The sequence below is a fragment of the Peromyscus maniculatus genome, chromosome 6, assembly GCF_049852395.1.
Source record: "Peromyscus maniculatus bairdii isolate BWxNUB_F1_BW_parent chromosome 6, HU_Pman_BW_mat_3.1, whole genome shotgun sequence".
Lineage (NCBI taxonomy): Eukaryota > Metazoa > Chordata > Mammalia > Rodentia > Cricetidae > Peromyscus > Peromyscus maniculatus.
Window position 1 is genome coordinate 1,227,657 of NC_134857.1, and position 12,398 is coordinate 1,240,054.

Consider the following 12,398-nt stretch of genomic DNA (forward strand, 5'->3'; position numbering starts at 1 on the left):
CACTAAGTCTCTGGAACCCCTCAGAACAACTCAGGAGCCCCTCAGACTTAGCAGATTCCCAGGCCCCACCCTCCGTACAGTTACGTAGCTCTGAGGACGGCAAGGGGAGGGCGTTCCTTCTCCCACCTATCTGTAGAGCAGAGAGCTCCCAGGTTCCAGCTTTCAGCAATGCAGCCATCTTTGAGCCCCGCCTACTTCCATAACTCCTCACCCATCCTCCTGGAACACCCATGGACTCACTGGTTCACCAAATTGGACATTGACGGTGTAGTTATTGTTATCAAGGTCTTTTGGGGGTCCCCGAGCTGGGGTGAGGAGACATTTGTTTACGTCCTCCCAGGAACAGTGTCATACAAGGAATAGGATTACCACACCCCAAAGTCCTAAATCCCTCACCCAGCCCCTCTTCCTAAAACTTCTACCATCCCTCAATAGCATGATGGCCAGAGGGCCAAGTGTTTAACACATGGACCTTTGGGGGAAAACCCAGATCAAAACAACACCAGCCAGCAATGAAAATAAATGTCATTGCCAACTGGGTGACGAAATGCGTCCTGGAGTCACCTTCTGCAGCTGTGTGGCTTTGGAGTCAGAATGAGCAGATGGTGTCCTCAGTGGATTAAGGCAATCAAAAGCAAGCTCTAGGTGGCCTCATTGTGTTACAGCGCATCACCCCAGTTTCACTATGGCAGTGGTGAAGCTACTTCTAAAATACATGCAATGGAGTCCTTTGCAGAAGCCAGGAGAGGGAGAGAGGTACTTTTGCATTGTTCTAGTAGAAAAGTGGGAAGTCTAAGCAAGCATCTAAGCTCCTCAGAGAATGGAACTTGGGACATTAAAGGATTCTGATACAGTAGGACAATGTGGAAGAAACAGGTTGTGTACATAAGACTAGAACATACTCTGTCTGACAAAGCTCCACAGCCCTGTGGGGGAGCTCACCTTTTCTGTGGTTCACACTGGATCATGCCCAGCCTACCCCATCCTTGTGGTTCACACTGGATCATCACCAGGCTGCCCACCCCTATGGTTCACACTGGATCATGCCAAGGTGGCTCTGTCTCTGGACCTGGCACTCAGTTGCTTTCCACTTGGGGTCAATATCTGTACCTCTCTCTCTCATCTTCCACAAACAATGTTTGTTCTTGCACCTAATCCAAGTCTCTTGTACTCCAACAACTACCACCATTGTCCAATTGCATCATACATCTGTTTTCATCATTGTGAGTTAATGGATGCTTTCAGACACGTGAAGCCAATGCTTCTCCTCAAACATGGGTGTATGTGTGTGTACGTGTATGTGTCTGCGTGTGTGTGTCTGTGTCTGTGTGTGTCTGTGTCTGTGTGTCTGTGTGTATGTGTGTGTCTGTCTGTGTATGTGCTTGTGTCTGTGTGTGTCTGTGTCTCTGTGTATGTATGTGCCTGTGTGTCTGTCTGTCTGTCTGTCTGTGTGTCTGTGTGTCTGTGTGTATGTGTGTGTCTGTCTGTGTATGTGCTTGTGTCTGTGTGTGTCTGTGTCTCTGTGTATGTATGTGCCTGTGTGTGTGTGTGTGTGTGTGTGTGTGTGTGTGTGTGTGTGTGTGTTTGCCTGTGGAGGTCAGAGGTTGATATCAGGTATCTTCTTCAATCACTTGCCACTTTGATTGTTGAGACCGGGTCACTCACTGATTTTCTAGACGAGCTGACCAGTGAGCCCCAGGGAACCTTTTTCCCAGTGCTGGGATCACAGACTCTGACTGCTCCGCATGTCTATGGAGGCTGAGGATGCAACTCAGGTCCCCATGCTCTATCAAGCACTTTACCCCCCAAGTCGACTCCCCATCCCCCCACACTTGTCTTCACCAGAAGAGCAGGAACTTGGTAGGTTTTGTTGTCTCATTGAAGTTCTGTAATCTGTGAGACACTGTTAGAAAACAGCCCAGGGAAAGACTGAAGTTTTTCTCTGTAGCTGTTCTGAGGCCAAACACAGGAAAGAGGAAGAGCCTGAAGACATGGACACAATGAAGTTGGGATGTCCACAGAAGTGACAACCCAGAAGCTCAGTGTGCACAGAGAGGCTGCTGTGGGGACATCTCAGGGTCAGCCATGGGCTTCATAATGCTCCCCTTGGCCTAGACATTGCTGTTCATAAAGAAAGAACCTACGGGGAGAAATAGCCTTCAGGATACTCATGGGTCAGGGAAGATCCAAGTCCTGTGCTCTCCTGACAAGGCAGTCTGGACACAGATCCTTTAGAAGGAGTCAGGAGGACTGTGCCACTGAAGGGATCCAGTTCTTTGCAGGAACCACCTCAAATCAGTGGCCTTGGTACCATTGGCTACTTTCCCTCTAGAGCTGACCAGGCATGTTAGCATGGCCATCACAAACAACCTCAGGTTCCCAACAGGTCGTCACCGTCTGACAGATGCCTGCCCCGAGCAAAGCCTGTACCCCATGCCCATCAGCCCCGTTACAGCCCCGACTGCTTCAGCTAGTATTTATGATCGTCTCTTACTATGGCAAGATTTAAGGAACATTAACAACGTGCCCCAAAATATATTCAACAGGCAAGATAGAATGACTATTTAAAAAGGTCAAGCTTGGTCAGGCAGGCCTGCATCTCAGCTGCTCTGGAGGCTGGGGCAGCAGGATCACAGAAGACTGGCTGGGGCAACTTTATAAGACCTTGTCTCAAAAATTTAAAAACAACGTAAAACTACAAAATAAAAAGAAGAAGCAGCAGTACTTAGACATATCACACAAACAAACCATAACAACCATCACAAAACAGAGAGAAAGGTCCTCCCACAGCATGGCTATGAAGATAATCAGGAAAATGAGTGGACACCATCTGGCCACTGACTACAGACGGCATAAATAAAGCCATGGGGAATTATTACTTACGTCATTCTGTACTCTTTTTTGAAGAAATAAACTGCTAGAATGATAACTGACCCTGATTTATCATAACTTTTGCTTTCAGAACTACAAGCAAAGCTTCCTAAGGGTCAGGAAACTCACAGTAATCACAGATACTGCCTTAGTTTGCTTTTCTGTAGCTATGATAAACACTGTTGTGGAATAGTCTTTTTGTACACTGTGTACTTTTTGTATATTGCTGTCATTGGTTTAATAAAGAGCTAATGGTCAATAGCTAGGCAGGAAGAGGTTAGGAGGGACTAGGAACAGGGAAAAAGAAAAGACGGGCATAAAGAAGGGTAGAGTTGCCAGCAGACATGGAGAGAACCAAGATGAACATGCTGTGCTGAAAAAAGTTACCACCATGTGGTAGACTCTAGATAAGAAATATGGACTAATTTAAGTTGTAAGAGCTAGTTAGTAATAAGCCTATGCTATTGGCTGAACATTTATAATTAATAATAAGTTTCTATGTTGGTAATTATGGAGCCAGTGGTCCTGACCAAAAAAAAAAAAAAAAAAAAAAAAAAAAAAAAAAAAAAAAAAACCTGCCTATAAAACACCATGACCAAAAGCAACTTGAGAAGAAAAGGGTTTATTTGGCTTAAAAGTCACACATCCCATCACTAAAGGAAGCCAGGGATAAGAACTCAAGGAGGAATCTGGAGGTACAAACTGAAGTAGAGGCCATGGAAGACTGTGGCTTACTGGCTTACTTAGCTTACTTTCTCATGGAATCTGATGGCATGGCCCACAGTGGGGTGTGCCCTCCTACCTCCATCATACTGGCTGGTCTGTCAATTTGACACAAGCTAAAGTCATCTGAAAGAAAGGAACCTCAATTGAGAAAACATCTCCATAAAATCAGGCTATACAGACAAGCCTGTAGGGCATTTTCTTAAGTAGTAATTGATGTAGGATTGTCCAACCTGTTGTGGGCAATGTCACCCCTGGGCTGGTGATCCTGGAGTCTATAAGAAAGCAGGTTGAGTAAGCCACAAGGAACAAGCCCTAAGCAGCACCCCTCCATGGTATTTGCATCAGCTCCTGCCTCCAGGTTCCTGCCCTATTTGAGTTCCTGCCCTGACTTCCCTCTACATGGTCATAGTATTGCATCACAGCAATAGAAACCCTAAATAAGACAAAAAATGGTACCAGGATAGTGGGGTTTGCTATGACAGACCTGATCATGTTGTTTAGGGGGGAACTTTGGGATTTTGGACTATGGCTTGGGATATGTAAGTCAAATAAATCCTTTCCTCCCCAAGTTGATTTCTGGTCATAGTGTTTTATTACAGCAATAATAACCCCAACTTAAAAAAAATGATTAATCAAAACAATGCTCCACAGACATACTTACAGGCCAATCTAATAGAGACAGTCCCTCAACTGATGTTCCCTCTTGTTTGTCTCTAGTTTGTGTCAAATGGACAAAGTCTACCACAGCCACTTATGTGGTTGCATGGGCAATTCACTGAGCACGAGAAGAACCAAGGAGAAGCAGGAAGGGAGACCCCATCACCAGGTCAGATGGCACCCCTTGAATGGCTATACCTGCTCAGAGATGCTACACAAGCGAATGGACACCACCAGCCAACCTTTCCCCACTTACAGATGTGTGGACATGACGCTGTTCAGCTGGTGACTTAGTAGAAAAATGTAAAGGGTGATAGGGATGAATAGCACAGCTTACTTTTCTCATTTTTCCTGCTTGTCTTTCAAAAATACCTTGACAGTTCTCAGATAGAAGTTCTTGGATCTAAAGTGTTTCTTACAGGTGTATAAGCTACTTCAACCCAAACTAGAAGCTGCAGGTTAGCATTCTGGCAAAGAAAGGCTGAAAAGGAAAGAAGAAAGAAAGAAAGAAAGAAAGAAAGAAAGAAAGAAAGAAAGAAAGAAAGAAAGAAAGAAAGGAAGGAAGGAAGGAAGGAAGGAAGGAAGGAAGGAAGGAAGGAAGGAAGGAAGGAAGGAAGGAAGGAAGAGTGGAAGGAGGAAAAGAAGGAAAGAAGGAAGGAAGAAAGAAAGGAAGGAAGGAAGGAAAAGAAAACTGGAGGAAGAAAAATGAGAAATGTGTTAGAAGAATATTCTTTACTTTAGTCACATGAGGGCAGCAGCCTGATCTCTTCTCCCCACCCCCACCCCCCATCCCCGCCCCAACAGCCCCAGCTGCTCTCACCACTTCAGGGTCCTAAGGGCCAAGCCAAGTGTCGCTGGGGTGAGGCTCAGTGGTAGAGAACTCATAGAGCATTGCAAGGGCCTGGGTATGGGCCCTAGCCCTGGAACGAAGGGAAAGAAAAGAGAAGAAGAAGGAGAGAGGGAAGAGAAGGAGGAAGGGGAGAAGGAAGGTAATCAAGAGGGAGGGGGAGAAAGGAAAACGGTGTGGGGGGGACTGTCACTCAGTCTTCTAAAACTCAGACAACCTTCCAGGCGGCGAGGCTCTGCCCTCACCAGAAGCAACAGTGAACACAACTGCTGGTTGTTTCTGCTATGGGATTTTGGTTTGGTTTGGTTTTTGTTGTTGTTTGTTTGTTTTCCTAGTTTAGTGAAATTTTTAAACATTATTTTATTATATTGTTTGTTTTTCTTTTGTGGAAAATAGGATTTTTTTTCTTCACATAATATTTTTCCCTTCCTCTACTCCTCTGAGTTTCTCCCTACCTCCCCTGCCATCCAGATCCACCTCCTTTCTATCTCTCATTAGAAAAGAACAGGCTCCTCAGTGATAATAATAATAAGATAAAATAAGATCAAATAAAAGCAAACACATCAGAAAAGGACAAAACAGACAAACGGAAGGAAAAGAGCCCAAGAAAGGGCACAAGAAACAGATACAGATGCAGAGACCCACTGGTTCACACTCAGGAATCTCATAACGACACAAAACCAGGATCCATAATGTAGCAGGAATCTTAAAAGTTCTTATTAATAAAATCAAACCTGAGGCGAGTTATTGGGGTCCATGCTGGTAGATCAGAGAGACAGAACAAGCCACAGCTATCCCACCTCGCTGGATCCTCAGCTGGTCTTGTCTCCTCAGACTGGATGCTTCTGTGTCCTCATCCCAATGGCTCTCAGCTGAACTGCTGCTGGAAAGCCTGAAGCTTAACCAGCCACATGCTTAACCAGCCAAATCTTCTCGTTTCTAGTCCTCACGCCTTATATAGCTTTCTACCACCACTCCCTGGGATTAAAGGCTGGCTTTCTGGGATTAAAGGCGTGTGTCGCCATGCTTGGCTATTTCCAATGTGGCCTTGAACTCACAGAGATCCAGAGGGATTTCTATCTCTGGAATGCTAGGATTAAAGGTGTGAGTGCCACCATTTTCTAGCCTTTGTATCTAGTGGCTGTCTGTTCTCTGACCCCAGATAAGTTTATTAGAGTACACAATATTTTGGGGAACACAATACCACCACACCATAACATACAGGAAAAGGATCTGTAGGAAAAGAGAGAGGAAATAGGCAAATAAATAAATAAAGAAATATGAAAAAGATAGAATTTAAAAAAAGAAAAGCCCTGACATGACATTATGAGACAAGGAACCTCCAAAGAATCCTTTGAGTTCCTTTTCTGTGGGCGTCTACTGTTGGGCATGCAGCCTGCCCTTAAGAGTATTTGTTTCCCCAGTGAGACTCCCTTAGAGGAAACTAAACTTTCATTTGCAAGTGGTTATCAATTTGACATAGCTTCTGGGTTAGGGATGGAGGTATGTGTCTACCTCTCCTTTCAGCCCTAGGACCTCATCTGGTGCAGGCCCACGCAGACCCTGTGTCTGTTGCCGTAGACACTGTGAATTCTTACGTGCATCGATCCTGTTGATTTAGAGGGCCGGGCAGTGTCTCCTCATTGTCTTCCATGCCCTCTGCTCTTCCATTCTTTCTTCTTCCCGAGCTTTTTGGTGAGCGATTTGATGAAGACATCCCTTTTAGGACTAAGTGTTCCCAGGTTTCTCAGTGTGTTCATGTTGTCTACTGTGGGTCTGAATTTGTTCCTGTCTGCTGCAGGAGGAAGCTTCTCTGGTGATGGTTGAGTAAGGCGCTGATCTGGGTACAGCAGAATGTCATTTGGAGTCATTTTATTGCTATGTTTTTTTAGTAGAACAATAGTATTTGGTTTTGTCCTAGGTCCCTGGGTTATCTAGTCTCAAGTTCCTGGTCACCCAGGCAGCATCAGATCTGGGCTCCAGCTCATGGAGCAGGCCTTAAGTCAAATCAGACATTGGTTGGTGACTCCCCCAAGCTTTGTGCCACCATTGCGCTAGCATATCTTGCAGGCAGGACACCACTGTAGGTCAACGGGTTTGTGGCTGGGCTGGTGTTTTGTTTCTCCTGTAGAAGAATGCAGAGTACCTTCCTGTACCAAAAACACTGGCCTGTAGGGGTGAAGGCTGTAGTAGGTACCAGCTCAACTTCTCTGTGTTCAACTAGCTGTGTGGTGTTATATTCGGCAATAGAAACTAGCTCTCAGTTTCTGGAGAACAACCTTGGCAACAGAACAGCCTAGTTGTTTGGGGGTTCCTGTGGGACCCATTTGGTCAACAATCCAATTAGGTGTAAACCATTCCTGCTACTAGAAGCTTCATTGGTCAAGAGATGTCCAGTTGGGACTCTGTTTCCCTATTATTTAGTGATTTCCTTTAGGTTGCCTTCGTATATGTATTTTCGGAAGACTCAACTGTATTAGCTTTCCATACTACCCCTCAAATGGCCCTTAATTCTAGCTGCCTCTCCCTATATTCACTCCCTTGAACCCTTCTTTTCTCTTCCTCCCTACTGGTCCTTCCATTCCAGACCCTCCCAGCCATTCACAGCTATCTATTTTATTTCTCTTTCCTAGAGAGGTCTATCTGCACCCCCAGTCCCCTACTATATACCTAACCTCCGGGGTTCTATGGATTGCAGCTTGCGTATCATTAACCTCATGGCTGATGCCCACATATGCCATACTTGTCCTTCTGGGTCTTTATCCATTCATCTGTTTCGGAACATCTAGGTTGCTTCCAATTTGGGGCTATTATGACTGGAGCAGCAGTGAACATGGTTGAGCCAGTGTCTCTGTGGTAGGATGGAGCACCCTTTGGCTATATGCCCAAGGGTAGTACAGTTGGATCTTCAGGCAGATCAATTCCCGTCTTCCTGAGGAACCATCACACGGATTTCCAAAGTGACTGCATGAGTTTGCAGTCCCACCAGCAATGGAGGAGAGTTCCCCTAATTCAACATCCTTGCCAGCATGAGTTGTCATTTGCTTTGTTGATTTTAGCCATTCGGATGGGTAGGAAATGAAATCTCAAAGTGGTTTGATTTGCATTCTCCTGATAGCTAAAGATGTTGAACATTTAAGTGTTTCTCACCCATTTGAGTTTCTGGGCTTTTAAGAATTATCAGTTTAGCCGGGCGGTGGTGGCGCACGCCTTTAATCCCAGCACTCGGGAGGCAGAGCCAGGCGGATCTCTGTGAGTTCGAGGCCAGCCTGGGCTACCAAGTGAGTCCCAGGAAAGGCGCAAAGCTACACAGAGAAACCCTGTCTCAAAAAAAAAAACAAACAAACAAAAAAAAACAAAAAAAGAATTATCAGTTTAGATCTGTACCCCATTTTTAACTGAGTTATTTATTTTCTTGATATTCGGTTTTTGAGGTCTTTATATATTTTGGATATTAGTCCTCTATCTGATGTGTAGTTGGTAAAAAATATTTTCCCATTCTACAGGCTGCCACTTTGTCCAAATGACAGTGTCCTTTGCTGTGCAGAAGCTTTTCAGTTTCACGAGATCCCATGTATTAATTGTTGTTCTTAGTGCCTGTGCTAACAGTGTTCTGTTCAGAAAGTCTTTTCTTGTGCCAATGAGTTCAAGGCTATTCCCTATGTTATCTTCTATCAGGTTCGGTGTATCTGGCTTTATGCTAAAGTCTTTGATATATTTAGAGTTGAGCTTTGTGCAGAGTGATAAGTATAAATCTATTGGATTTTTCTACATGTATTAGAAATTTTTACACAATACATTTTGATCATATTTGTCCCTCTCCCAACTCCTCTCAGAACCTCCCAACCCCCCAACACACCCAACTTCACGTTGAGTCATGGACCAAAGGGGGTCACATATCCCCCCAAACATTATAAGCTATAGGCAAGGTGGTTAGTTACTCTGCTATGGTTCTTTAATCGATTAGGAGCAAGCTGGTTTCCAGACATGAGTAGATATGGATCACCCATCTTAGGACAGAGTCACATGACCTGGGGGGATGTCTATACTGCAGGGCCAGAGTTCCCCGAGACATAAATAGTACTCAAGCTCAGTGGCCTCCAGGCTGGATTCAGTGGTGAGGCCTGTCAGAGAGGACTGGTTTTACCCCGCCAGTTAGGGACGGGAGTGTGTTTCATGTGACAAGAACTGTGGCCTGGAGATTCGCGGGCTGCCGTGTGAGCTGGCACACTTGGTATTGAAGACAAGCACAAGGAGAAATCTCCCTGTGTGAGAAGCTTGATTCTGAAAGTTAGGAAAAGAGGAGCTCTGAACTCGTGAGTGAATCCAGCACTCTAGCAAATCACTCTAGGATGGAGAATGATTATTACCACTCAAGGTGGAATCCTGCCTGTCCTTCCATGCTCTGCTTCTGATTGCTCCTGCAACTCATCTCCCCAGCCACCTCCACTTCTCGGTCACCCCATTCTTTCACTCAGCACCCCTCAGACCACCTTCGACCCTGAAGTAGACAGAAGCTGCTCTTCCCATCTTGAGCCTTATCTCACTCTCCATTCTCCAAATGTATCCCACAGTTCTTCCCTTGACTCAATTCTTTCAATACAGGTCATCAGGAAGAAACCCGAATGAATTTGAGCCTCCCTGAGGGCACTACCATAGCCTGCTTGGCTGGAGCTGTTAACCCTGCATAAGTTAATTAACAATAGATGATCCTGCCCACTGCAGAGAACGCTTCTAGGTCCCCCAGGCTCATCTACACATGCCATTATTGCTAGCCTTGTGTGACCATGCTCCAGCCAAAGTGACTGCAATTTTACCATCGAGATTGTAGTTCAAGTCCAGTCACATGGCTGATGCCCGGGTTTCTGGTGCATTTGCATTGTTGCTTAAACAGGCAATAATGAAGGTCATTAAACCCTGCGTCGTAATCATGTCAATCAAAATTCTTCGAAAGACTGCGGCTACAACAGCAACAAAAGCTGTGTGAGCTGGATGTTGTGGCACACACCTGTTGTTATGTCAGCACTCAGGAGACTGCAGCCGAAGGATTGGATCAGGAATTCCAGGCCAGAGCGAGCTGTCTACAAAGGCCCTGCCTCAAATTTTTAAAGTGTGTAAGAAATACTCAGTTTTTGGTTTGGGTCAACAAACATATTTTTTAGAAAGCATTGGTGAATGAAAATAGAAATAAAAAGTTATTTATTTTTATTCCAGCTTTATCTTAATAATTAGCATCACTTAATCAAAAATTTAAGCCCGGTGGTGGTGCCGGTCTTTGAACCCCAGCACTTGGGCAGCAGAGGCAAGCGGATCTCTGAGTTGGAGGACAGCCTGATCTACAGAGTGAGTTCCAGGATATCACTGGGCTTGTTAACAAGAAGCATTCTGATCCGTGTTGTTGTGGTGGTGTGATGGGGTTTGTTTTGTTGTTTTGTTTCCTAGGTGTGGCTTTGGCTTAAGAGCCATCCTGGGAGGTTTAAAGATTTGCAAGAGGTTCAGCCCTTAGGTGGACGAAGCCAGGCTTGATTGGGCTACGCTCGAAGAAAACCATGTTCCTGCTTCTCTCAAAACCTGAGCTTACTGAAAAGATGAGCAAACTTGCCTCTCCTGCCTTAACCGTCTCCCACTGCTAATTACACTGTTTCCTGAATTCCGCCCTCCGAGCTGGGAATCTATGTTCCCACACGCAAGGGCAAGACAACAGAGTTGAAAAAGGAAAGGAAAGGCCCTTTCCTCTCCGGAGGACCGGGCTTCTCTGGGCAGCTGTTATTTGTAAGCAGCTTGCAAGGGGACGGCTGATCAAAGGCTCTCTGAGCAGGAGGAGCCGGCCAGCGGCAAAGCTTCCTGAGGGCTGCCGCAGGAAGGGACTTCTGACGCAGACCAGAATAGCGGCGGGCCAGCTGCCGGCTGCTTCGGGTGCCCTTGAACTAAAGAAAATCGTTCCAAATCATTTTTCCCTTCTTTGAGGTCCCTGGATGTCCCGCTGGGGCCTTTAAACAGCCACATGCTCCTTGCACAAAAGCTGCCCGAAATGGGAAAATACGGCGTCCCATAATGTGCTCGGAATAAGGGAAGTTTCAGTGGGGAGAGACTGGTCCATTCACAGTAACTTGTTTGGGATGCTAGCTGAGCTTGCAGTCAGTAACGCTGAAGGGAGATTTATTGGCTTAGAAATCCTCAATTAACCATTGAAGTGGTTAATTTAAAAAGTGAATCCATAGCTGAGCCCTGACAATAACACTGCTCACATGACTAACTTCAGTCTGTGTTTACCTAAAGACTGAGTTCAGTACTTAGCTTTCTTCATTATTTTCTGCCAGACATGTACCTAGAAATACTGTGACCTGTAAGTTTTTACGCCATTATTAGAAGATTATTTAATGTTCATATATTTACAGAATACTGCCAGGTAGGTGGCTTGATTTAATTCACATCGAAGCTCTTAATGTCCCCAGAATAATTCTTTGTATAGATGCAGAAAATACAATGTTTTCTATTAATATTTTTCTGAATCTGCTAATTGTATATTTGAAATAAGAACAGTTGATTCAAAGAGCTTTTCTTCATACCTTCTTAGTTTTTAAATTATGCCAAATGCACTTAGCTTTTGGAAACAATATACTTACAATGAAAAGATATATTTTATTCCATAAAATAAAAGGTACCTTTGAGAAAGTTGATTATGCACTTTAGATTTACCTTGAAGATCAAACAATCTTAACAGATATTTAAAATTTCTTATTTATTTTCATTTCTGAGTAGATATACATTTTATTAATGTTAAATTCCGGTAAAATATTAATCAAATTACAAGTATTTTGAGAGTTAATCTGTTTAATCAATAGACCATGATGTTAAACTCATCATCAAAAAATAGTTTCCTGTAATAAATTATTGTACTATTTATTTATATTTGTTATTTTTTAATAAATACATTTCTGCATTTGTCTAAAATGAATAAAATTATCTGACTTCTTATGGATTCAAAATAAATTTGCCAACAGAATCAAGTGTATTAATTGCAGAACTTAGGAGGCAAGACATGTGTAAATAACAAGAATCACTTCAGAAAATTACTAATTCTGACATAGGCACGCATAGAAAAGAGACACATTTGTAAAATAATCGAGTTTAAAAATAGTTGAATTTGGAAGTCCTGTTATTATATATTAAATTCCTAAGAGCCTTTCAGCAAAGGGAATCAAGTTATCAAAACTAATTCCTTTTCCAGTCACAAAAACTGATATTGGGGGTGGATATTTACTTTTACAATATCATGCAAAATGTAATGCGGTTT